Genomic DNA, 26,115 nt, shown 5'->3' on the forward strand with positions numbered 1-26,115 from the left:
TAACAATCTGAGCCATGTGTAAGCTCCCCACAAAAATGAAAGTCAATTCAATAAAAATGAAATCTCAGTGACAATGAAAACGCAAATAGACCGAAATGTCGATCTTAGGCCCTGATTAAACTGAAATTCTTACCTCAGTAAAACTGCATCTGCTCTTATTTTTCACCATAGCTTGGAGGAAATGCATCGCAAAATTTCTTTGAACTTAAGTAAATTTTTTCTTTAAGGAAATGCATGGGAAATTTTCTTTCAATAAAATGTTTCTCTTGTTAAAATGCTTGGTTTGAAAACAAAATTATTATTGGGGCGATTCTTGAACAAATTAATTACACTTAAGATGCATTACATTATCAGATGAGCGCAATGCTGCTTCATTACCTTATTTAAAAAATATACCTCGTCCTGAATCTTGACCAGAGGCCCATGTCAACGCCCGCCGACTCCTCACACACAACTCCGACGTCTCTCGCGCGCTACTACATGCTCTCGCGACTCGCTACGTACAACTACTTTCTCGCAACTGGACCGCAACTGCACCTGCCGACTCCCTACATGCAACTGAACTCTCGCGCGGTCAAGCGCAGACTAGCAAAGATAAATAACTCTCTGATCAGAGATTCTGTCATGCCTCTCCATCGCTGTACTAAATACGTACGCGTTTCATAGTTTCGCGAACACACGCTATATTGCTCGAACTGCCCGTTTCTGAGCTAAAAATACCGTTTGTCAAGGGGAACAGTTGTCCCAGAATATAATGCCGTATGTCGTAGGCGATGAAAATAAGCGAAGTAACTTATTTTCATTTTAGGGCCTCACTTATTGCAGATACTGTTCCAGTGCTAAGTCTTTTAGTATTCAGGTTTTGAAGAAGATCATTAAAATTGGCTTTCCATGACACTTTACTATCTGTCTGAACACCTAGAAATTTGAAATTTTGAGACTCACATATCCATTCTGTGTAAACAAAATGTCAGTTTTAGTTGAATTGTGTACAAGAAACTTTAAAAACTGAATCTTACTGAGATTTAGCATCAATTTATTTCCTACAGGCCATGAACTTACTTCTTTAACTGCAGTACTTCAGTCTATTTCCAGCCCGTCCACAATCACTGTACGATCCTCTTTCGTAAAATTTATGTTTGCGGTCATTCCTCCATTGGGCTTCAGGATTGGTAACCTGGTACTCGCTCCCCAACATTTCCTGCAACTGTTGGCCTACTCTTCCGGCGTGAGAAGTACCTGGAGCAGCATCTAATTTCAATTTGAACTTACAACTGACTTAGACATCTTAACTGTTGTAACTGTCTGAATATCTCCCTCTTATAGCAGCTGTGCGTTTTCTAAATGCACATGGAGGGCACAGATTCTACGCTCCTGTTCCTCTATTGACCTGTATTTGCTACATTGCCTGCAATTCCAGGAGAGGATCTCCAAAGAATGCCCACTGGCTTCCCCACTCCCTATGAAAACACGTCCCACAAACGTCACGCCGTAATCTTTTACTGAATAATCTATCACGAAACCCACATTCTCATTCATAAAAACTTCTGCAACAGTCGAAAAGGAAACTACGTTTAAGACATCTAAGTCATGCTAATACAGTAAAACGATTTTATGAATTAACTACAGTGACTTCAAATTTTACTCTGTAGAAAGAACGCTACTACTATTATTATCAACGCTGCACCACGCTACTGCCGCAAATACGTCGCATGCTTATTTATTTAAAATAAAAGTCTCACGCGTCCACTGGTGTACTCGATGAAAGTTTAGTCCTACACAGTGAGCGAACGTTTCTTGTACAACTATTATACAAGAAACACCAGAAATATTGGTTGAAAATTACTTAAGTTAACAACACACTGAAATACACAAACAATTATAACAATTCTTTTCCAATCGCCAACTGTTCGACATGAAATGTAAACACATCTGAGAAACGTCGGTGCCAGTAAACTCAGTGACGTATTACTCGACCACAATTCTATTGCATCTGCGAGAGAGGGCGCTTCGGTCGACTTATAGTGAGTGTATCGTATAGCTATAACACCATTCGAAGCAATAAAGGTACAAGATACTCAAACATAAACATAAATCGTCTTATAAATTACTTTTAGAGAAAATATTACCACAAACAAATATTTAGAAAAGCATTTGAAATGTAAGACTATTTAAAAAACTGTAAAGCGATGTGAAGAGCCACCTGTGACGTCCTACTTGATACGTGCCCCACACATCTGAGCAATATTCTAAGATGGGACGCACAAACAATTTGTAAGTAATCTCCTTTATGGACAACTGTAATTTCCCAATATGCTGCAAATGAACCGAAGCTTGCCACCTGCCTTACCTACGACGGAGCTTTTGAGATCATTAAATTTCATACCCCTACAGACGGTTTTACTGCGATATTTCTATGAGTCGAATTATCATAATTGCGAATCATTGATGTTGTAGTTGTATAATGCTAAGATTTTTTCGTATTGTGGAATGCATAATTTTACATTTCTCTACGTTTAAAAGCAAACTGCCAGTCTTTAGACAGCTTTGAAATTTTGTCGATTATGCCTGAATATTCCAGCAGGGTTCTTCACACAATACTTCTTTGTAGATAAATATATCTGCAAAAAGTCGGAAGTTGCCATTAATATTGACTGTCACAACAGTAACATAAAACATGTCACAATACACTTCCCTGGCGCACGCCTGAAGCTATATTTTCATGACTCTACATCCAAAACAACGAACTGCGTCGTGTCATCAAGAAATCCCCAACCCAGTCATAAATTGTTTTCAGTACCTACTACAAACGTATTGTTAGTAAAGGTTGGGGTAATGTTGAGTCAAATGCTCTCCGAAAGTGAAGACATGCTGCTTCAACCTACTTTACTTGATCCATGGCTTCCAGGATGACATGTAAGAAAAGCCCAATTTAGTTTTCGTATGATAGACGTTCTTCACCTACATTCGCATCCACATCTACATGGATACTCTGTAAATCGCGCTACACAGTCTGAGGCGCCATGTCACGATTGCGAGGCCCCTCCCGCGAGAGGTTCGAGTCCTCCCTCAGGCATGGGTGTATGCATTGTTCTAGCATAAGTTAGTTTAAGTAGTGTGTAAGTCTAGGGAGCGATGACCTCAGCAGTTTGGTCCCTTAGAAATTCATACACACACACACACACACACACACACACACACACACACTTATCAGTAAATCACACTTAAGTTCCTGGCAGAGAGTTCATCGAACCACATTCACAATAATGCTCTGTTATTTTATTAATATGACTGCTTCTCCTTATATAGGTCAACATCAACAAAGCATTAAAGTATACGGAGGAGAAAGTAGCTGACTGAAACTTCGTGAGCCGGGCGTAGTGGCCGAGCGGTTCTAGGCGCTACAGTCTGGAACCGCGCGACCGCTACGGTCGCAGGTTCGAATCCTGCCTCGGGCATGGATGTGTGTGGTGTCCTTAGGTTAGTTAGGTTTAAGTAGTTCTAAGTTCTAGGGGACTGATGACCTGAGAAGTTAAGTCCTATAGTGCTCAGAGCCATTTGAACCATTTGAACCAAAACTTTGTGAGAAGACCCTGCCGTAACGAGAACGCCTTTGTTTTAATGATGTCCACCGAAACCCTTGTATCATGTCCGAAACACTCTTTCCCTTGTTTCTCAATAATAAAAACCATACTGCCCTTCTTCGAACTTTCTCGATGTCCTCCGTTAAAGTCACGTTGCGCAGCAATACTCCAGAAGAGGACGGGCACTCTTCAGTAGATCTGTTGCATCTTCTACGTTTTCTGACAATAAAGCGCAGTCTTTGATTCGCCTTTCCCACAGGATTTTCTATGTGTTATTTCCAGCTGAAGTTGTTCGTAATTGTAATTGCTAGGTATTTAGTGAAATTTACGACCTTTAGATTTGACTGGTTTATTGTGTAACCTTTTCGCACTCATGTGTATGATCTCACACTTCCCATTATTCAGGGTAAACTGCCAATTTCCGCATCATGCATGTATTCTTTCTAAATCGTTTTGCAATTTGGTTTGATATTCTGATGACTTAACTAGACGCTGAACGACAGCATCGTCTGCAAACAAACTAAGAGAGCTGCACATATTGTCTCCCAAATCGTTTATGTAGAAAAGGTACAGCAGAGGGCCTATACTACTACCTTTGGGAACGTTGAAATCACTTCTGTTTTACTCGATGGCTTTCCGTCAATTACCATGAACTATGACCTCTCTTACAGGAAATCACGAATCCTGTAGCATGACTGAGATGGTATCCCATAAGCACGCAATTTGATTACATGTCGGACTCGTGGATCCGGCGGACTCGTGGGTCGTCTCGGACGCTTGTTGGAGCCCCACGAACGGTCCACTGCAGCCTCAAGCTGTGTAATCGAGTCAACACGGCCTGGAGGTAAGAGAAAAGTGTCACCAACTCGGCTCGCACCTGCGCACTGCGGTCACAGTCCCTATCCATACTAACGATGTGGGAAACTACGCTGCACAGACAAACAAAGTACCATCGGCACGCACTGTGGAACTCTACCTTAGACACTGATGAAAATGCAAGAACTGTGTGTAGTAAATTAGATTAACATGCAGAGATTCAAAAACTTAACTACCAAAGCACACAGGTGAGACTAAATAATTTTAGGAACTTGTAAACTGTCACAAAATCGGTTTACTTTCGTGCACAAACGGAAACGCGAGAACTGTGTCTAGTAAATATTGAATTAACACACAGAAATACAAATACTAAGCTACCAAAGCGTACAGATGAAACTATATAAATCGCTCCTGCTTAGGAACTCGTATAATGTTACAAAATCGGATTCTTCACTGTTGCTGCTGTTTGTCGGCGGGCATCTGCTGCCTGATGTTTTCAGAATACAAGCTGACTGACATGGAGGAAGTCAGTCATACGATATACTTCATTGTGTTTGAGCTCAGAATTATTATTTTTCCTAATTTACTGCCTTTCCCCCTTCATTAGATACTTTCTTTGGAGATTCTTTACTTGGACCAGTCTACACAGTAGATTTGAATTCTCGAAGAATGCTTTTCTCTCTTACTATACTTCTTACACTATTCTTTCCCGGTCTTCTTTTCATTCCATAGATGATGAAATTCATTCCTTCCTTCTGTTTCGTCCTAACTGCGATGTTTATCAATCGTTTATTTTTCCTTCTGTTATTCCCTTTTGTTTTTATGTAGCGAATTCTTAACCAAGTAGCGCGTTCGTCGAAATCTTTCAGACAGTAGAGGTATGGGATTGCACATGCATTCTTATTCATGTTCTGAAATTTTCTTTTACTTCTTCCATCGTATATTATAGATATAAGTTTGACACTAACGGCAATGAGCCGCAGTATTGACTTACGATCATCTTAGCAAGAGTTTTTCTTTCATGATTTCATACATTCGCTTGTTTTCTGTCTACATGAACAAACAAATTCCTTATTCTTCTGTTAATAACTCTGAAGCTACATAACTGTCTCGAATGAACACCCACTGCAATTTTGCATTTTTAAACATTTTTTTCTCTCGTTTGTGGATGATTTATGGTGTTATACAATGTTTTCCTGTATCATTATAGTAGTGGTTAATTACAGATCCTTTGGTGTTACATCTCAGGTTAGGAGCCCAACCTTGACAGGATTTACAATTCATCTCAACATTTCTCGCTGTCTAGCATCTAGTTTCTAATTTTTTGTTTCGTTAAAATGTATCCTAGCTGCATGTTAGTGATATTCTACATCAATGTTATGTCGTTGCTGTCATGACAGAATAAAGATGTTACAAGTATGTTGTGGACTAGCGAATTTTACTTATGGTTATCGGCTCGATAGCGTGTGTTTAATGTGGTAGGTAAAAGACTACCCGAATTCCATGGTCTTACAATTCTCCATCCAACATCGTGACTAATTTCTTCTGTACATTAAACCACCTTTGCGAATAGAGTTCCATCACTTACGTCAAAACACGATGAAGAATTTGAAGAGGAAAACTTCAGATATTTCGAAATATCAATGAACACTGACGGATGTGCCGTGATATAAATACATAAAATTGTCCAAATATGGGCTGTGGATGACAACTACTATTTTAAGAGGACTCCAAGTGGCTGCTGAGACGTCAAGGAAGATTAAAGTTTTATCAACCTTGAAGTATTTCGTAGCGATTCTCTTTTTTGTTTGGACAAGAACAGATGAGGGAACGGGTTGTGACCATTCTCAGGAAGTTTCGCAGTGTTAATGAGGAGGTTTGGAGAGCCACAGTAGGCTGACACAGGGCTCCCAGACACTCCTCCACAATGCGCTTAGCGTCTTAAGCACTCCTGCACGTAACTGGGTAATATCTCTTGTAACGATCTTTAATAATGAATTATCCGTGTTTGTTATTGGATATGCAGTGGGTAATGCTTGTCTTACGGGAATTTACTGTGTAGTGTGTTGTTAAGTAAATAGTGTGCTTCATGAATTTTGCTGTAATCCAAAGAAGAATTATAGAACTTAATCTGGAAAACCAGTATGTAATGCCTATAATGAAATCAGTCACTTTGAAATTTACTAAGTCTCGTGAGCACAGAGTTCTATGGTCCTGTGCAGTAAACTGATAAAATTCCCTATCCAAATAAGCAATGATACATTTTCCTTGGCTCTTGAGTTGCAACAGATGTAATCCTGATATTCTGTTCTCTCCATAGTAGGCATACAAAATATTCAGTCTTGACTCAGCAAAGTGCAATGTCGGTCGTAAAGTAGCTTCATACAGATAACGTCAATAGATTATTTGATAAGTGAATAACCTTGCAAATGTTCAGTTATAATTTGGGATATTGGCTCAGTGCTGTGCATTGCTACCCGCACTGAACTGTTAAAAACATCAATGCTTTTCCGATTCTGGCAAATTAATGTTTTTCTGACTGATTGAAAAATCATTTCTTTAAAAAAAAATATTCAATGTATTTAAACAAACACGCCATGGAAGAGGGTGAGGTACTGATAACGGGATATACAAAGACCAAATGCTTCAGTTTAAAAATTGTATTTAAAATAAAAGCCTCTCCCTCACAAAATCCGATATGAAACATTTTACATTAACTTCAAAATCAGTAAACTTCTCAATTGTTCTACATAACAATTCTCACTTACTGACGCCATTAAAGACACTTGGATTGTTACATGACAAAAAGTCTAACATCGTTTAATAAAATAGATTCCAAAATTACACTTCACTTTATCAGGATAACAAAACATACAAAAATTACAAATTGGGCATACCTAATCAACTTATACATTAAATCTGATGGCAAATATTTGGTTCCTACATGCAAGGCTTAGTACAGTAAAAATTTGCCACATCCACATTGCGTTGCTGCATACTTAAAACTGAATATACAGAATTTCATTACCTTACAAAACTGTATTATGCTGCGTCCATGAGCCAACTAGCTTTAGATCTTACATCCTACCTTTAACAGAGTGCAACAGCAACTGCTACTGCAGTCCACATGCCCCTACTTACAATCGATTCCGCCACTCAGGCAACATCTTTGGTGAAGTGGTGTCAAAGATACAATCTCTTCCACATGTGATATTCATTTCATGTCATTTTTCATGAAATATATTACAAAATTGGGCTCCACATACAAGTGGACCCCTCACATGACCCTCCAGTGGGGTTTGTTAAATTTGTCATACGGTTTGGATGTCTAACAGACACCAAATATAGGACAATCTTTTTTTTACATAAGAATTTACAATCTGAACAATAGGTATTACATAATCTTATAATATAATCCTAACGACAGTACAAACCATTGTGCTCTCGAGCAAGCTGGTGCTCTGGTGCATATGTAGTAAATGTAAAGCCTGGTCATACAAAATGTTCTAAAATCATGTTATTAGAAGATGCATAACATTAGTGATACTAAAAGTAAAGTATATCCCCAGTTGTCAAGAAAATAATGGGAAAATGGTGAAGGAATGGTTGTTGCATGGCTGAAACTTATAACCATGCAGATGTGGCTGCATTATAAAGTCCAATTCTTTGCAGTCTCACATCTGAGCAATAGCTGTAGTATGTTGGTCCAGCGTCCAATAACAACTAGACAAGTCACCATAGTCTCATTCCAGTGCAAAGGTACAGTTGGTAACAACAGCCAAAGCAGGTCGCTCTCAGCAAATCAGTATTGTGATGATCATCATCGTTACTACATTTGAAATTGACGATTCTTCATCGATCCATATTGTGCATAGCCACACTGAAACATTAATGCTGGTATCCAATAGCCCCAATGCCTTGAGTACAGGGAAGAAATTGGATGGTTGAAAGTGGGAAGCAGTAAAACAGGTAAGGTAGTGGAACATATCCTAACAAATGTAGCAAAATGCTAGGCAAGTTCTAAGTCAACCTATACTGAGTTTTGTAACATCCAACTTCTAATAAATGGGAGAACAGTTAACAGTAAAGATGAAATATCCTAATAAAACCATGAATTGGACTAAGGCATAGTGCTGTACATTATGACATGTCAGTTCTATACAATATAATGAGAAATGTGGCATCAGTCTGTCTGTGAGTATATCAATACTAGCATACATGCTAAATAAACAAGACATAAAGCTTTAAGCAAACAAGGCAAGACAATATTATTGGTAATGGGTAATCCTTCATAATGACATACAGTGGCCCATATACCTATCAAAATGCATTTAGCAGTGGTTTGACATGTTAGAAAAATAGTGAGATGGCTACAAGTTCATTTTACATAGTAAACATACTGACAAAATATTTATGAAGGTAATAAGAAATACTCATGGTATACTTGCATGTGGCCATTATATAAGTATACATATTAATGGAAGGTCAGAGGTTGGCTACAAGTGGCCATTACAGAGTATGTATGAGTACATAGCTACCTAAAATTGTAGTGTAAATTTAAAGTTCCTGGCTCTCAATGGCCATTTGACATAAATGCTTACATAAATTCCTCATAAAAGTCATGAAAATTAGATGTTGGCTCTCAGTGGCCTTGTTTATGCAATACTGTGACATAATTACTTAAGAAAACTTAACAGAAAAATAAAGAATTGAATGGCTCCAGTTGACCTTCTACTACGAATACATGCACATTTTAATAACTAAAACAACTGTAATAAAATTATAAACAGCCGACCAGTTGCAATGGATAAAGTACCTAGGTTTCAACAAATTTAAATTTGTCTTCTTCAGAAGGTGGCAATTTTACATTAGTATGGACTGATGTATCGTCGCCGTTTTTACAAATGTCTGCATAGATCCATTTGTCAAAATTAAAATATAGCCCTAAAAATAGGGTTTGTCACATAAATATAAATATATATTTACGTGACAAACCCTATTTTTAGGGTACATGGATGTACTAATTTATATTTATGTGACAAACCCTATTTTTAGGGCTATATTTTAATAAGAAAACTTAACAGAAACATGTACATCCATGTACTAATTTATATTTACGTGACAAATCCTATTTTTAGGGCTATATTTTAATTTTGACAAATGGATCTATGCAGACATTTGTAAAAACGGCGATGATACCTCAGTCCATACTAATGTAAAATTGCCACCTTCTGAAGAAGACAAATTTAAATTTGTTGAAACCTAGGTCTTTATCCATTGCAGCTGGTCGGCTGTTTTTAATTTTATTACGTGGAACCGTTGCTGTTGTGCTGCTATGTTTAAAATACTAAAACAACTGTAGGGAAAACATCAACCAGAGGCTCCAAGTAGCATTTCCTACTTGCATAAATGCTGATCTTAGTAGGCATAAAATGTTACAGACATCATATTTGTGGCTCAAAGTGGCCAAGCTTTACAAAGAAATAATTGCTGACCTTAATAACTAAGAAATGACAAAAGTGTTCTTTGAGGCTCACAGTAGCCCTGTTCTTACATGAAAAAAGCCAATGTGACAGAAAACATCTTTCTTTCTCGAAGCGGCTTAGTTTTTACATAGGATAAACATCAAAGCTGAGCAAATATCATAAAATACCATTTGCCTATAAATTTATATGGAACTCAGAGGTCTATGCATGATTGATAATGAGACATGTAACTCAGCACGGCTTTCTACAAGAACAAAGAGCGTAAATATCAGTATTATATAAAAGTATAGCTCTGTATGGTCTGTGCAAGTACACATTAAGCAAATAGAATCATAGAGTAAAGACAATAGTTATAGGTTGTATAACACCCTTGAGGCTTCATCAGACTATATATTAAATAACCTATGTCTCTAACAGAGTGTAGCCGGCCGGAGTGGCCGAGCGGTTAAAGGCGCTTCAGTCTGGAACCGCACGACCGCTACGGTCGCAGGTTCGAATCCTGTCTCGGGCATGGATGTGTGTGATGTCCTTAGGTTAGTTAGGTTTAAGTAGTTCTTAGTTCTAGGGGACTTATGACCACAGCAGTTGAGTCCCATAGTGCTCAGAGCCATTTGAACCATTTCTAACAGAGTGCATATCTACAGGGAAGAACCAAGGACCTCTCGTTCTACAGCTGCTCACGCTACCACAAGACCACGGCGCTCCCGAGCTCATATTGTCCATGACGTTGCCTATGTGGCCCATGGACTGCTCAGTTTGTATATTTTGCTTATTTTTTCACAGTTCCACACAACTTCTTCCTGTTTTCTCAATTGATCTGTGTTCAGTTTATCAAGGCCTATCCACTGTGCCAACTTATAACTAAATCTGAGGGGGGTGCGATGGGGAGGTTTCCTTGTGAGGTATCAGTGTGAACTTTAAGACGTGCATCTAATAGAGTGTTTTGTTAACTTATTCTTTCATTAAGTGATTGGATTTCATCTGTAAGCTTTTTATAGGTTTCACTACATTGATATCTTAAGGCGTTAATGTCATCTCTCAAAGGTTTGGTGCTGTCTACGCATTGCCTGGCTATTGTTTCAATTTTCTCGCAAAGACGTTTTTCACAGACCTTAATATCTCTATCTACCTGTTTGAACGGTTATCAGTTGTTTTTGTGTACGATTTAAGTTCGTCGCGTGTGGTGGAAAATTGTTCATTGAACTGAGTGGTGGTATCTAACTTGCATTTCTCGTATTTCATGTCGTAACTGATTCGTGGTGTCAACTTTTATGTCTCGTATTTCTTGTATGATGGAAATCGTTCTTCTCGTAACTGAGTATTTTGTTTAATCATCATTTGCATGAAATTTTGAAGCATCGCTTCCGTATTCTTTTCAAGTGATGCGTCGGGTGTCACTTGTGTTGTGTTTTATCGTGTGGAGACATCATCTACAACCATGGACGTCTCGTTTGTTGCATTATCTGCATAATTATCGTTTACGTAATCTGACGGATTTCTAAAAACAGATTGAGTACTTTGCACGACAGTTTCCTCTGACACACCATTGGCAATCTGATTAATTGTGTGAAAAGTAGGTGAATCACTGACCTCTTTCGGTAAACAATCAAGCTTCGAACTGTGCACGTCAGTCATGCACAAATCTGCGGCGTCCACAATACCGGAAACTACAGTCTGATTACTAGTCAAATTAGTGGGTGAAATTATAGTGTCAGGAATTTGCTCATTATTTGGATAAGCGTAACTCACGCTTTCTGTGGCGCTTTGCAACTATTGTACCGCAGAGTGGTTACTGTCATTCTCAACATTGTTCTCAATAATAAGAAAATCGTCATTTCCGTGTCTCTAATAGACTATGCGCCGGAACCTTAACACTTTTGCGTGGCATCATAAATGAAATACAACGTACAAAATCAAAGACAAAAAATACAGAACAATGAAATTAATGGAAAACGCAGCGGAGCATAAGAATGCCGACGAACTGCGGAAAAATTTTAAACAAGTTGGTAAACTGCCAGTATTTCTACAGAGTGGTTTAAAGAACAGGGCTGTCGCCAGGTGTAACGTTCTCTAATAATGAATTATTCGTGTTTGTTTTTGGATATGCAATGCGTGATGCTTGTCTTATGGAAATTTACTGTGTAACGTGTTGTTGAGCAAATGGTGTGGTTAATCAGTTTTACTGTAGTCCAAAGAAGAATTGAACAAATTAATCTGGAAAACCAGCATGTAACGCCTATAATGAAATCAATACCTCTGGAATTTACTCAGTCTCGTGAGCACCGAGTTCTAAGACCCTGTGCAACAAACTGATAAAATTCTCTATGCAAATAAACAATGAAATACATTTTCCTTAGCTCTTAAGTAATCTTGGTCTAGAAATAAAACTAAAACAGCCTGAATAGGCTGCCCACTTAGACAAATTATAGATTCAAATATATCTTCTGAGGAAGGCTCAATTATTTGGGCTGAAACCTAGGTAAATGTTGGTTTCATTGCTGCAATCGAGGCTGATAGTTTCTTATATATTAGAGTATCACGATTGCTGACTGTGCTGCAATGTTGAAAGTACAAAAGTCTTACATTAACTTCAGAATCAGTAAACTTCTCAATTGTTCTACAATTCTCACTTATTAACGTAATTAAAGACACTTGTTACATGATAAAAAGTAACATCGTTTGACTATATAGATTCCAAAATTTAACTTCACCGTATCAGGGTTACAAAACACACAAAAATTACAAATCGGGCATACCTAAGCAACTTATACATTAAATCTGATGGCAAATATTTGGTTCCTACATTCAAGGCTTAGTACTGTAAAAATTAGCCAAATCCATTGAAACGTCTCTTGTGGAGTCGTTTCATAGACGCTTGTCTCACTGGATTCTGTGCATCCTATTCTGTCCACCGCCTGATTGCTGTTTAATTTATTAACTCTCCCAGAAAGACTGAGCAATCAAAGTAAGGATTATTAAATGATATTATGTTTGATTTTTTTGTCTTCCATAGGAAATCATGTCCTGTATTTATTACGTTTTTCCCTTCACCCTACCCTATGTGTGCGTGAATGTGACTGAATGAGTGTTTTTACGAGTGGTTTCGGGTTTCTTTTATGGGGGACGCTGAGTTGGTTGTCGTCTGCTAGGAGCAGGTGATGTTTGCTTCTCGTTTGGAGGGTAGCACAGGATGACCAACTTAGGATTCCAGTACCTGGACCGAGAGGTTAGTTTGTCTGTTTGTTGGAAGCCTACCCCTCTGGTAGCTTCCGTTGCACCGGTAATTAGGCGAAGCTCGGTGGAGAAAGCACACTCTGCGGCTAGCGGTTGGCGAGTAGAGTTCGTAGCTCCTAGAGAGGGTTTTTGCTGATAAGAAGTAAGTCGAATTAGAACTTCCCTATGTTAAATTCATGGCATATTTAAGTACTTCAGCTTAACTGAAGCGTGTGTAGTTATGTATTTTCGGAATGTGGCATAATTATTTTGTTAAAAAATCGGCGATGATGGTGGTTGAAGTTAAAAGTGTGGAAGTTGCTTTGTTCCTTTCGGACAGTCGTGGGTAAGTAGATGGAATGATCGAATTATTGTGTTCCACTTCCCTTTTGTGTGTTTTTCCTTTGCGAATTATTTAGTTAAACTTTTTTATTGACGCACCAGTCAAGTATATTCATAGTACGTGCATCAAATTCAATAATGAAATAAATGTGCTACGTAAAAGATAAACTCTGCGTCCTTTATGTTTCTCATTGATGCCAGTTTTCAAATTAATTTTCTATTCCTTGATTTTTTAAGTTAATCTTCTTGTAATCTTCTTGCTCGTGATGAACAAAAATGGGACGAAAAATCAAAGTGAATGGTGTACTGTCTAAAAATTACAAAATTATCACATTTAATTAAGCAATACGACAATACGACATACAATGCTGTCCATTTTGTTAGTTTCTTTAAAAAATTGCATTCTTGTAATTAAATTCTTAATTTAATTAAATTGATAACTTCCAGTTCGAGTTTTTCTTAATTGTTAGGAAGGGCTTGGGCTGGTGACGCCCTGTACTTTTTAAATTTATAATTGTCCTTAACCAGAAATTGCGCACAAGGGTTACATCTCCATTATTCTTGCTACATAACGTATGTCGAGCCTTGGCTAGGATCCGTTTACAGTTCTACATACATACTTTACACCAAATTGCGTTGCTGCATACTTAAAACTAAATATACAAAATTTCATTACCTTACGAAACTGTATTATGCTGCGTCCATAGGCCAACAGCTAAATTCTCACAGCTAGCCACTAGCTTGAAGACTTGCATCCTACTTTCCAATAGAATGCAACAGCAACTGCTACTGCGCTCCGCGTGCACTGCTTGCAATCCATTCTGCCACTCAGGGCACATATTTAGTTCAGTGGTGTCAAAGATACAATCGCTTCTACATGAGATAACCCTTTCACGTCATTTTTCATGAAATATACAGGGTGGCGCAGGGAAACGGGAAATTTCGAAATAACGTCGTTTCCTTGAATAAATTCATAAAACCAGTAATTTATTAACGAAAGTGAATGTATTCAGTATGCCATTATTCAGTATGTCTTTACAATCAAAATGTCCAAAAGTGTCTCTTTACTTTTTGAAGATGACATCAGAAAGATGTGCTCCCATTCGGCGTTCACACTTTAACAGCCTGTTATGAAAACGCTGGAATGCGCGGTGTAGCAAATCTTGGGGAATGGCAGTGATTTCTTTTCAATGTTCTCCTTCAGTTCATGGATTGTTGCAGGACGTGTACTGTACACCTTGCCCTTAAGATATCCCCACAGGAAGAAGTTGCACACACTAAGATCAGGGGATCTCGCAGGCCATGCAATGTCACCGTTACGTGAAATAATGCGTCTTCCAAACAATTGACGAACTGCTGCCATCGATTGTCGAGCACTGTGTGACGTGGCTCCGTCCTGCTGAAACCACGTGTTTTCGACGTTAAGATTAAGCTCGTACAGTCTCGGTGTAAGGAATGTTTGAAGCATTTCAACATATCGAGCGGATGTTACCGTCACTGCACTACCATCCTCACGTTCAAAAAAATAAGGGCCAATAACACCATGACATGATACAGCACACCATATTGTGACCTTGGCGCTATGTAGTGGTCGCTGGTGAAACTCACAAGGATTGTCCTGTGCCCAATAACGAAAATTCTGTTTGTTCACGAATCCGTTCACGTGGAAATGGGCTTCGTCTGTATCCGTAAGTTACCAAGGAAATTCGCGTCCTCGTTGATTTTAGCAATATCTGGCTACTAAACTCCATACATGACGCTGGGTCTCGTTCATGTAAGTGTTGCACAATCTGCAACTTATAGCGATGGAAGTCTAATTCGTGCAGTATTCTTTGTTAAGCTTCGTCGCTTAATCCCTAGCGAAGATGCATGCTGTCGACGGAGCGGCGAGGACTTCTCTCGATTGCAGCTCTAGCAGCTGCAATGTTCTCTGGGGTACATACCGTTGGAATACCACCTGAAGGTTTCTTATTCAAGGCAGATCCTGTTTCTTCAAAGTTACGCACCCACGTTGTAATCGCATGCGCAGATGGGACACGTCCATGACGTCCAAGCTGGTAATGCTGTCGAAATGTTCTCTGCGCGGCAGTCGGACTATCACCATTTTTGTAAAACGCTCTCACAGCTACTGCACGTTCCGCACCAGTCCAATTCTCCATGATTACTAAATGGCAATGGGTTCACATCAATTGTGCAAAGCTTCGAACATCTGCCGGCGCTACAGTGCTGCCAATTGTAACGTTCAAAATTTCCCTGCGCCACTCTGTATTATAAAATCAGGCTCCACGTACAAGTGGACTCCTTACACTCTCCGACGTGTTTTACCTAGTTCTTTACTCCAAGCTGTACGTAGCCACTGTAGTAAGGGGTTGTAAAGGGCCGCTTGACAGATACTAGGCACTCGTTCCATGAGTCGTACGTGCCAGTATATGGTAGGAGCCGTAGCAAGTCGTACAGGCTGGAACTTAACGGCCCGCTACGAGTGCCAGCACATAGTACGGGGAAGCCTGTGACACGTGGCACCTAACCTGATTCAAGCGACACAATTCGCGCCTAATCCGACGCTGACTTAAACATGCAAACATATGGGACGCCGTGAGATAACGTGAATTTGCATGTAGGGCGGAGGCCCGCTAGAGGTGAGCGATTCACTGGCTGCCGTTCTGGCTTGGGGGCGCCGTGGGAAGCGCAAGACACGCGGTGATGGTGGCGGTGGCGGCGTCCGCTGGAGCCGGCGCTGCCCAGGAATGCAGCCAGCGTGGCCCGTAATTAATGCGGACACCCGTGGCCGCTGCTGCCGCCGGTCGTTTCAATTTGCGCCTCGCCTCGCCTCCCCGCCCCTACTCTCGTCTCGCGTCGTGTGATCTGCTGCACACACATCGAGGAGAGACGCGCCGACGCTGGTATTCACATTCTCTCCGCATTTTTGGCCATGGTCCAGGAGAAAGGAGCGCTCCTTCGTTAACGCTGGACCCATTACCCGTCATATATGGAGCAAAATATAGCCCGCCGTATATTGTGTCCCGTAACGTTCCCAGCATATTTTGTGCAGGAAGTGTCGCGTGCTATTTTTCCCTTTGTTACCGGCTTGGTTCGTTAGAATTACGTAACGGATGGTGTCCAGTGGTATGGTTTAATTATTAATCTTCTCTTCTTTTTGCAGGCGTGGTCAGGTCGCCACTGAGACTAGAAAATCTCTTCTTGCAGATTTCTTGAATCATTTCGGAAACTATGCCTTTACATGGACTGTTTCTAGATTGATATAAATCATGTGATAGTTGTTGTGGCACAGGAAGCAATGGGACTGGAAACTGGTTGGCGATTGAGTCTTAAATATGTTTACTGGCCAGCCAACAAATCCGAGTTCGTGGATAAGGTGAAACACGAGTGAAAATCACTCAAAGGCAAAAAAGCACACCACAAAGGAATTATCCTAGTGGGATGGAAATCGGTAGATGCTATGGGAAGCAGGAAAACGAGCAGTAGAAAGTGTCGTATGCGGGCGGGCATTATTTTGCTGAAATGTAAGTCCACGATGGCTTCCCTTGAATGGCAGTAAAACAGGACGAAGAATAACGTCGACGGAGCGCTGTGCTGTGACGGTGCCGCGGATGATGTCCAAATGGATACTGATATGCTACGAAAAAGTGGGATTGTAGCAGAAATGCTGACATTATCCGGAGAAAGCAGACGCACGCATAAACAGTAATTTTACACATTTGGACTAACGAGAAACTCCCAGACGACCAGACCTCAGCAGTCATCCACCCAATTCACGAAATATGAAGCAAAACAGAACCCGCTAACTACATAGGTGTATTGCTCCTTGCGGTTGTATACAAAATATTTTCCAGGACTATCGAACGACACCCTAACGAGACACCTGGGAAATGAGTTAGGCATTGTCAAGCAGGTCTCAGAGCATCGACATCGTGTCCTGAACACGTACAAAACCTCAACAGCAACATCCAACACTGCAAGAAACGAGCCAGACAGTGGATAGCCACCTTCGTAGACATCCAAAAGGCATACGTCACCGCGGGTTGAAGCATTCTCTTTGGAATACTAAGACGACTAAAATGCATCGAAAAACTCAGTAGGGTGGTGTAGGCCTCTCTGGACAACAACAAATCCAAAGAACAGTTTAGAGGACAACTCTCAGCTTCCCGATCAATACAGGGGTGAGGCAAGGAACTCACAAAGGTGCAGAGTGGGTTGTAATTATCATACGGCAGTGAAACTCTGTAGATATGCTAATGCGTTAATGCAGAACCGATTTACGTTGGAAAAAAGTTAGTTCCAATTATGGGCACCAGGTGAAAACCTGGCGCTGTGCAGCATCTTGTCGACGTCTGCGGTGTCCGTACTGAACAAACTGTGTAAGCAGTAAATTAAAAATAAAATTAAAATTATGACTTTTTCACTTGCTTGAACTTGTCTGCCCACGTCCCGTTAGTAATCCATTAAATACGGAAACATTTGCGCCAGGTTTCCAACTGGTGGCCAAAATGGTAACAAATTTTTCTCGGGCATAAATCGCCTCCGCATGAACGCATTAGCATATCTACCAATTTTCGCTACCGTACTGTTATTACAGCCCATTTATTTCATTTCATTAATGAAAAGAAATATTACAGCCCACACTGAACCTCTGTTAGAAACTGCACTTTAATTGTAACTATCAGGTGTGTCTATTGACAGTCAACATGGGTTTAGAAAACATCGTTCCTGTGAACCACAACTAGCTCTTTTTGTTCACATGAAGTGTTGAGTGCTATTGACAAGGGATTTCAGATCGAGTCCATATTTCTGGATTTCCGGAATGCTTTTGACACTGTACCACACAAGGGGCTCCTAGTGAAATTGCGTGCTTATGGAATATCGTCTCAGTTATGTGACTGGATTTGTGATTTCCTGTCAGAGAGGTCACAGTTCGTAGTAACTGACGGAAAGTCATCGAGTAAAACAGTAGTTCCTTATCTATGTAAACGATTTGGGAGACAATCTGAGCAGCCGTCTTCGGTTGATTGCAGATGACGCTGTCGTTCATCGACTAATAAAGTCGCCAGAAGATCAAAACAATCTGCAAAACGAATTAGAAAAGATACCTGAATGGTGCGAAAAGTGGCAGTTGATCCTAAATAACGAAAAGTGTGAGGTCATCCACATGAGTGCTAAAAGGAGCTCGTTAAATTTCGGTTGCACGATAAATCAATCTAATCTAAAAGCCGTAAGTTTGACTAAATACCTAGGTATTACAATTAGGAACAACTTAAATTGGAAGGAACGCATAGAAAATGTTGTGGGGAAGGGTAACCAAAGACAGTGTTTTATTGGCAGGACACTTGGAAAAAGGAACAGACCTACTAAGGAGACTGCCTACACTACACTTGTCCGTCCTCTTTTAGAATACTGCTGCGAGCTGTGGGATCCTCACCAGATAGGACTGACGGAGTACATCGAAAAAGTTCAAAGAAAGGCAGCACGTTTTGAATTATCGCGAAATATGGGAGAGAGTGTCACAGAAATGATATAGAATTTGGGCTGGACATCATTAAAAGAAAGGAATTTTTCGTTGATACGGAATCTTCTCACGAAATTCAAATCACCAACTTTCTCCGCCGAATGCGAAAATATTTTGTTGACACCGACCTACATGAGGAGGAACGATCACCACGATAAAATAAGCGAAATCCGAGCTCGTACGGAAAGATATAGGTGTTCATTCTTTCTGCGCGCTACACGAGATTGGAATAATAGAGAATTGTGAAGGTGGTTCGATGAACCCTCTGCCAGGCACTTAAATGTGATTTGCAGAGTCTCCATATATATGTAGATGAGGTATATTGTTTAACTGTGTCTTGAAAAAAAAAATCAGGGAATGAGCCAGATTTCTACAAGCGAACACCAGATTAAGGATGGAGATCAAAGCAGACAACCTAGGGATCCCATTTCTGGCTTTTGCTAATGACCTAACCTTACTGACAAACGACATGCAAGAGGCTTCTATGCAACTCCAAGCACTGCATTTAACTGCAGAGAAAACAGGTCTCTTGGTCAGCATCAGAAAGACCGAAGTCATTGCTAATATTGAAGACGCCCCTAGAATGAAGAGAGACAGCGGTATTAAGCTCATCAACAGAGCCCAAACATTGAAGTGCCATGGAGAATGTATCTCAGACTTTTTCAGTGAAATCGTAGCTTTCGAACAAAGGAAAATCAAGATAGATAGATCACACTATGCTTACAGAAAAATATATGCCTTGAATCATCTATCGATAAATATCAAGCTAGGACGCTGTCACACGGTAGTCACACCAACTGTCCTCTATGCAGGCGGGTTCCTTTTCCTGACCAAATCCTCGAATTACAAAAAAGGAAATTCCAGCGGATGCTAGCGGTTTTGACACTCACGCTCTGGATTTTAAATGTATCCTGTTGCCACAATGAAGGCGCAGGTAGCTACGAAACCGTTATAGGTAATTACGTTTTGTAGTGAAGAAATGTTTTTCTCCAAGCGAGGGATTGGATGGAAAACTAGGCAAATATTGTGTATTAGAAACAGAGAGCAGTTCCTTAGTATTATCGATTTCAACACACTGAATTTGACTAAATTCACGAGAATGGCAATCAAGCAAAACAAATGAGACAAAGGAAAACAATGAACCACTTAGACAAAATCATTTCAGAGCTGATTAACTTCTGTCCTTCTGGAGGACAGCTGGATGCACGGAGAGAAAAGCAATTTTGACATTATCGAAGTTCCGAAGTGTAGGATTGGATTGTTTGGGGGAGGAGACCAGACAGCGAGGTCATCGGTCTCATCGGATTGGGAAAGGACGGGGAAGGAAATCGGCCGTGACCTTTCAAAGGAACGATCCCGGCATTTGCCTGGAGCGAATTAGGGAAATCGCGGAAAACCTAAATTAGGATGGCCGGAGGCGGGATTGAACCGTCGTCCTCCCGAATGCGAGTCCAGTGTGCTAACCACTGCGCCACCTCGCTCGGTCCGAAGTGTAGGATTCCAAATATCATTTATCGCTGTCCTGTGTAACATCGTATTCACTAACCATATTACAGATTTCATCGGCTGGAGTGGCAGCATACGTCGGAGGGACTAATTGAGATGCGAATGACTCCGAATTCATCCAGAGATACTATAGACACAATGATCACAGTGGAAACACATATACCAAAGTCCAAACCATGGAGAGCAAAGGGCAGTCAGACATTTGTGGGCTCAGACGAGTGTAACGCACAGAACTGTGTAATACATGTACTTCGATAGACTACGTACAAAATAATAGGAATAGCTCGGTAGAGCAATTCCTTATTTCAAACTCTCGGTAGAAGAGTGTGGTATTCAATTAAATCCCAAATTTTTGGAAGGTCCATTTTCTATACCTTATCAAATAGTGGTAACTTATCCATTCAAAGAGTGTAATTTTAACGCCAGTACATCTAAGTAAGGTATTTTCAGTCTCTTTAGTATTGGCAGTGCGTGGCGACAAGAAGGGCATCTGGCCATCCTCTACCACGAACAATGCCAAATCCATAAATTAACATGCCGACCCCGTGGCGAAACGGGATGACAGCCAGGAAAAAGAAAGGGATTAGTATTGGCAGGGTATCCAGAAACAAGAGTGTAACCGTGTGCGGTGACGGCACGTACGTGTTCACCAGCACGCATAAGGAATCAGACAGCCTTTGTTCGGTTCGTGATGAAACACGGATCGTGCATTACAGTTAATCCACGGGATTCTATGTTTGGGCACGGACTGGAGCTGCGGAGACCGGGAGGTGAGCCGGCCTGGCGTCGCCTTCTACGGCCACGTGGGCACATACAATACACACGTGTCACCCATGCGTTACCTTAAGAACTGTCGGATGGCACGAAGCGACGAGATGTTCATCCACGTTTCAGTTGATGTGGTGGGACAATCCCGGTCGCAAAAGAGAGAAATACTCGTGTCTCTCTGCGTGTGGGCAAGAACACCTTTCAGTCACCACAGAGCTTCTTTGTCCAAGCTGCTTTACCTACAAGAACAGAAAATCGATGTAGTACATTGTTCCTTCTGCATTGCTGTTTGCTTATACAACGTACACAACAGGGAGGGTACTGCCTTCTGTGGTACTGCATTATTACACTCTTCTTGAAGTCTGAGGCTATTTTGCCTTTCACATGCGTCTTGCTCAGCAGGTGGTACAGTTTGTCAAGGTTGGCTCTCCATGCATATCAGTAGTTGTAAGAGATTGTTGTGGATACTAAGGGCCTTGTTTGAACTAAGGTCTTTCAGTGCCCCGTCACATTCTTGTCTCAGTATAATACCTCCTATCTCATCTTAATCTACATCCTCTGATGTTTCTGTAACAACCTGAAATTTCAATCCCTTTGTATTACTCCTCTATACCTTCCTTCCATATTCCAGCTTTCCCATCTTTGCGCAATGCAATGTATCTCTCCCCTAATTACAGATGCTTCTATACCCTTTCTTCTATACTCTAGCCATTTCTGCACCTACCATTTCATACTTTCTGTTAGTCTGTCACAACCGTGATATAGATGAAGCTCTTTGACTAATAATCAGAAAGTCCTCGTCACCGCTTAATTTTGGCTAAAAATCATTAGTAACGGCAGTCGAGGTCTCCTGGCATAGGAGGCCACACTTATTCTGCCAAAAGCTTGTCAAAGGGGACGCATCAGAATCGACAGTATAAAATCTTCTCGCTTTTTAAGCTGCATCAATACAAATACAATTTTCGAACTTTCAAGTCTATCTCTGCCATCGTCGTCAGGAGTTAAACTACCGACTGCCAAGGCCAGTAATTTTTTTTTCCTTATTGTAATTTCATTCCCTGGCCCCATATGGGCAGGGGAGGTCTATCAGTGGCACAGTCCGCCGCTCTTCAGCCAAGAAACAATACAGTGATTTTAAAAAATGAAACAAAACATATAAAAAGGCGAACATAAGAACATAATAAAGGGAGAGAAAATGGGGGTTAAAATAAACGCTTTCACAGAGATGTTCGTTTTTTGAAACAATTAAAAAAGGTCTACATAAAGATAAAAATGCAGTAAAATACATTGAAGTCACAAGCACAAAAGAAAAGTTGGCCACATAATTAAAACACACCAGAACAACGGCACTTTGAAACCTCTACATGAGACAGAGCACACGTGACAAAGAATAAAAACTGCCAGGAGGGACCTGTCAAGAGAGGGGAGGCCTGAGAGGAAGGAACAGAGGAGAAAGGAGGTGGTAGTGGGGGAGGGAGCTGGAGAGGGTGGGATGAACAAATGGGATGGGTAGCGCACCAAAGAGCTGGAGACAGGCAGGATGGGAGGGGGACAGCAAGCCAGGAGGGAACACAGAGACCGAAAGGGAGTCCACTGGAATGGTAGGGTTCATAGGAGAAGGGGAAAACCACTCAGGGGAAGGGAGAAGGAGGGGAAAGGGAGCTCTGAGGAAGAGGGAGGAGGTGGGGTTACAGTTGATAGGAACGGTAGATATCAGGATGGAGCTCATCATCCAGGAGGGGCAGGCGCTGGAAGGTGTATTGCTAAATAAGGGTGAGGATGTGCAGATGCAGAGAGGGGGGGGCACAATGGTAAAGACATGGCAATGGGTGGGGGTTAGACAGGAGGCAACAGGGGCTGAGGGGTATCGAGACTGCAGGTGATGTGCATGGCTTGGATGTGTTCAAGGAAAAGGAGAACATGTGGGATGGAGATGAAGTTATATAGGACTGATGTGGGAAGCAGGAGGTGGATATTGAAAGCGAGGCAGAGTGCATGGCATTTGAGGATATCGAGGGCTTCATAGAATCAGGGTGGGGTGGAAATCCAGGTGACACTGCCATAGCAAAGGATGGGACAGATCAAGGATTTGTAGGTGTGAAGGAGGGTGGAAGGATGCAGTCCCCATGTCCAGCTAGATAGGAGTTTCAGGAGGCAGGGGCTATTATGGGCTTCGTGTTGGATCATTAAGAGATGGAAAGTCGAGATGAGGTGATGGTCAAGGGTGAGCCAAGGTATTTCAGGATAGGAGTGAGTCTGACAGGACTACCATAAATGATAAGGTAAAAATCTTGGTACATCCTATGTTATTTTCCTGGGTCTAGGAAGAGTTGGTGTGAGCCAAATGGTGAACTGGTTGAGGTGGGTTGGAAGAGTATGTTGGAACCATTGAAGGATAGGATAGAGGGCGAGGAAGGCAGTGTCACCAGCAAATTAAAGGAGGTGAATGGGTGGGGAAGGTTTGGGCATATCTGCAGTGTACAGGATATAGAGGAGAGGGGCATGCCCATGGTGGGATAAAATGTATGGGAGTTGGTGTTGTGAATAGTGACATAGGACAGACGACAGGAGATGAAACTGATAGGAAGGGTGTAGGCCTGGAGTTTAAAGAGAAGTCTGGGATGCCATACACGATCATAGGCGTTCTGGAGGCCGAGGGAAACAGAAATAGCGGAATGACGGGAGTTAAGTTGGAGAGAAGGAAGACTGGTAAGGTTAAGGAACTGGCCATTGGCAGAGAAGGAAGGCTGGAAGTCACACTGGGTAATGGGAAGGAGGTGCTACTGGTTGAGGTGGTGATGAATAGGTTGGGTGTGGATGGTCATGAAGACTTATTGAACATGGAGATGAGGCAGATGGAATGATACGAAGAGATGTCAGAGGAGGAGTTTGTCGGAATTAAGGAACAGCAAGGTGCAGGAAGTCTTCCACATGTCAAGGTAAAATGCGGTGGAGAGAATGGCGTTATGCAAGGTAGGAAGGCACAGCCAGGAAGGAGGGGGGAGGGGGCATTGCTTGAGGTCACAGTAGGGGACACAGCCTTGACCAGCAGCAGTGTAGCATTTGCAGCAGAGTGTGAGTTTGATGTAACGTGCTGCAGCTGCAAGGAGTGTGTTTAAATCTAAAGGGCGCAACTGATTCATGTACTGGAAACTGGGGGCACATGATGAGATGGAGGTATTGGTGTGTTCAAGAACTCTGGGGAAGAGAGAGTAATCAAAGTGGGGATAACTAGGAATGGAGAACACCTCATAGGGATGGGAAGCAAAATAGTTAGTACTGAGGTTGTCAAGGAAGGGGTGGTCATGATGGAGAAGGGGGTAATTCAGAGCAGGTTGGTTACCAATAAGGTTTTAGAAGGCAGACCAGCACTTGGATGAGCTGACAAGGGAGATGGCGTTGGGTTGTGTATATGTCTGGTGCCAGTCCCAACGTTTATCGCTGTTAAGAGGTTACAGATGTGTCGTAATTGCCAGTGTTGGAGAACTGTATCCCCGTCACAGGTGCAGAAGAGGGAGTGCTAAAGCCTGCTGGATTCACAGAGGAGGATAGCCTGTGGGGGAAGAGTAGGGTAGTGAGGGCGGATACGTTAGGTAGGAATATGGGCTTTCACAGCATCAGTGATGGTCTTCTGGAGGAACGATGAGGCATGGGTGACGTCAGCGGGATGTTGAAGTGGACGGTTTTCGACCTGGGGGGCAATGGATCCCCAGTAGGCATCCCAGCAGGCTTGGTAATAGTCATGAACGACCTTCAGAGGAGCAGCATGGCGGGGGGCTGCTGTATTCTCTTTTCTCTGTGAGGTACTGGATAGGTTAAACAAAAGGTTTCGAACGATAGGCATATTTTTTTATTTAACTAATGCGTTTGATTGTGTTAGTTACAAAATATTGCTGCAGAAGTTGGACTGTTATGGTACACGGGGAGTAGTTCACAACTGGTTCACCTCTTACTTTAGCAACATACAGCAAAAGGTCATTATTCATACTGTTGAAAATGGCTGTGTTGTGGGTCTGAGTGGGGTACAGTCAAATTGGGGGTGCCCCAGGTATGGGTGTTGGGGCCACTCCTGTTCCTTATTTATATAAATGACATTCCCTGTAGTATTGCCGGTAACTCTAAAACATTTCTGTTGGCTGATGACACTAGCGTGGTAGTGAAGGACGTTGTGTTCAACATTGGCTCAGTTCCATATAATGTAGTTCATGACATAAGTTCATGGCTTGTAGAAAATAAACTAACGCTAAATGACAGTAAGACTTAGTTTTTACAGTCTATAACACACAATTCAACAAAACCCGACGTTTTAATTTCACAGAATGGGCATACGATTAGTGAAAGTGAACAGTTTAAATTCCTAGGTGTTCAGCTAGATAGTAAAATCTCGTGGAAAGCCCATGTTCAGGATCTTGTTCAAAGACCTAATGCTGCCATTTTTACTATTCGAATGGTGTCTGACGTTCGACACGAAAATTAGTCTAGTTTGCTTATTTTCATTTTCCTGTGTCGTATGGTATTGTATTTTGGGATAATTCTTCCCATTCTAAAAGGATGTTTATGGCTCAGAAACGTACGGTTCGGACAATAAGTGCTGTAAGTTTGCGGACCTCTTGTCGACCCCTGTTCACTAGTCTGCGTATTTTGACACTTGACACATAATATATATATATATTTCTTACTGTCATTTCTTGTTAACAATATGAGCTTATTCCCAAGAATGAGCAGCTTTCAAATACTCGGCAGAAGTCAAACCTGCATTTGGATCAGACTTCTATAACTCTTGTGCAGAAAGGTGTGCAGTGTACTGCTGCATCAGTTTTCAATAAGCTGCCACAAGAATTCAAAAATCTTAGCAGTAATCCACGTGCTTTCAAAT

Source organism: Schistocerca piceifrons, chromosome 1 (assembly GCF_021461385.2).
Source record: "Schistocerca piceifrons isolate TAMUIC-IGC-003096 chromosome 1, iqSchPice1.1, whole genome shotgun sequence".
Classification (NCBI taxonomy): Eukaryota; Metazoa; Arthropoda; class Insecta; order Orthoptera; family Acrididae; genus Schistocerca; species Schistocerca piceifrons.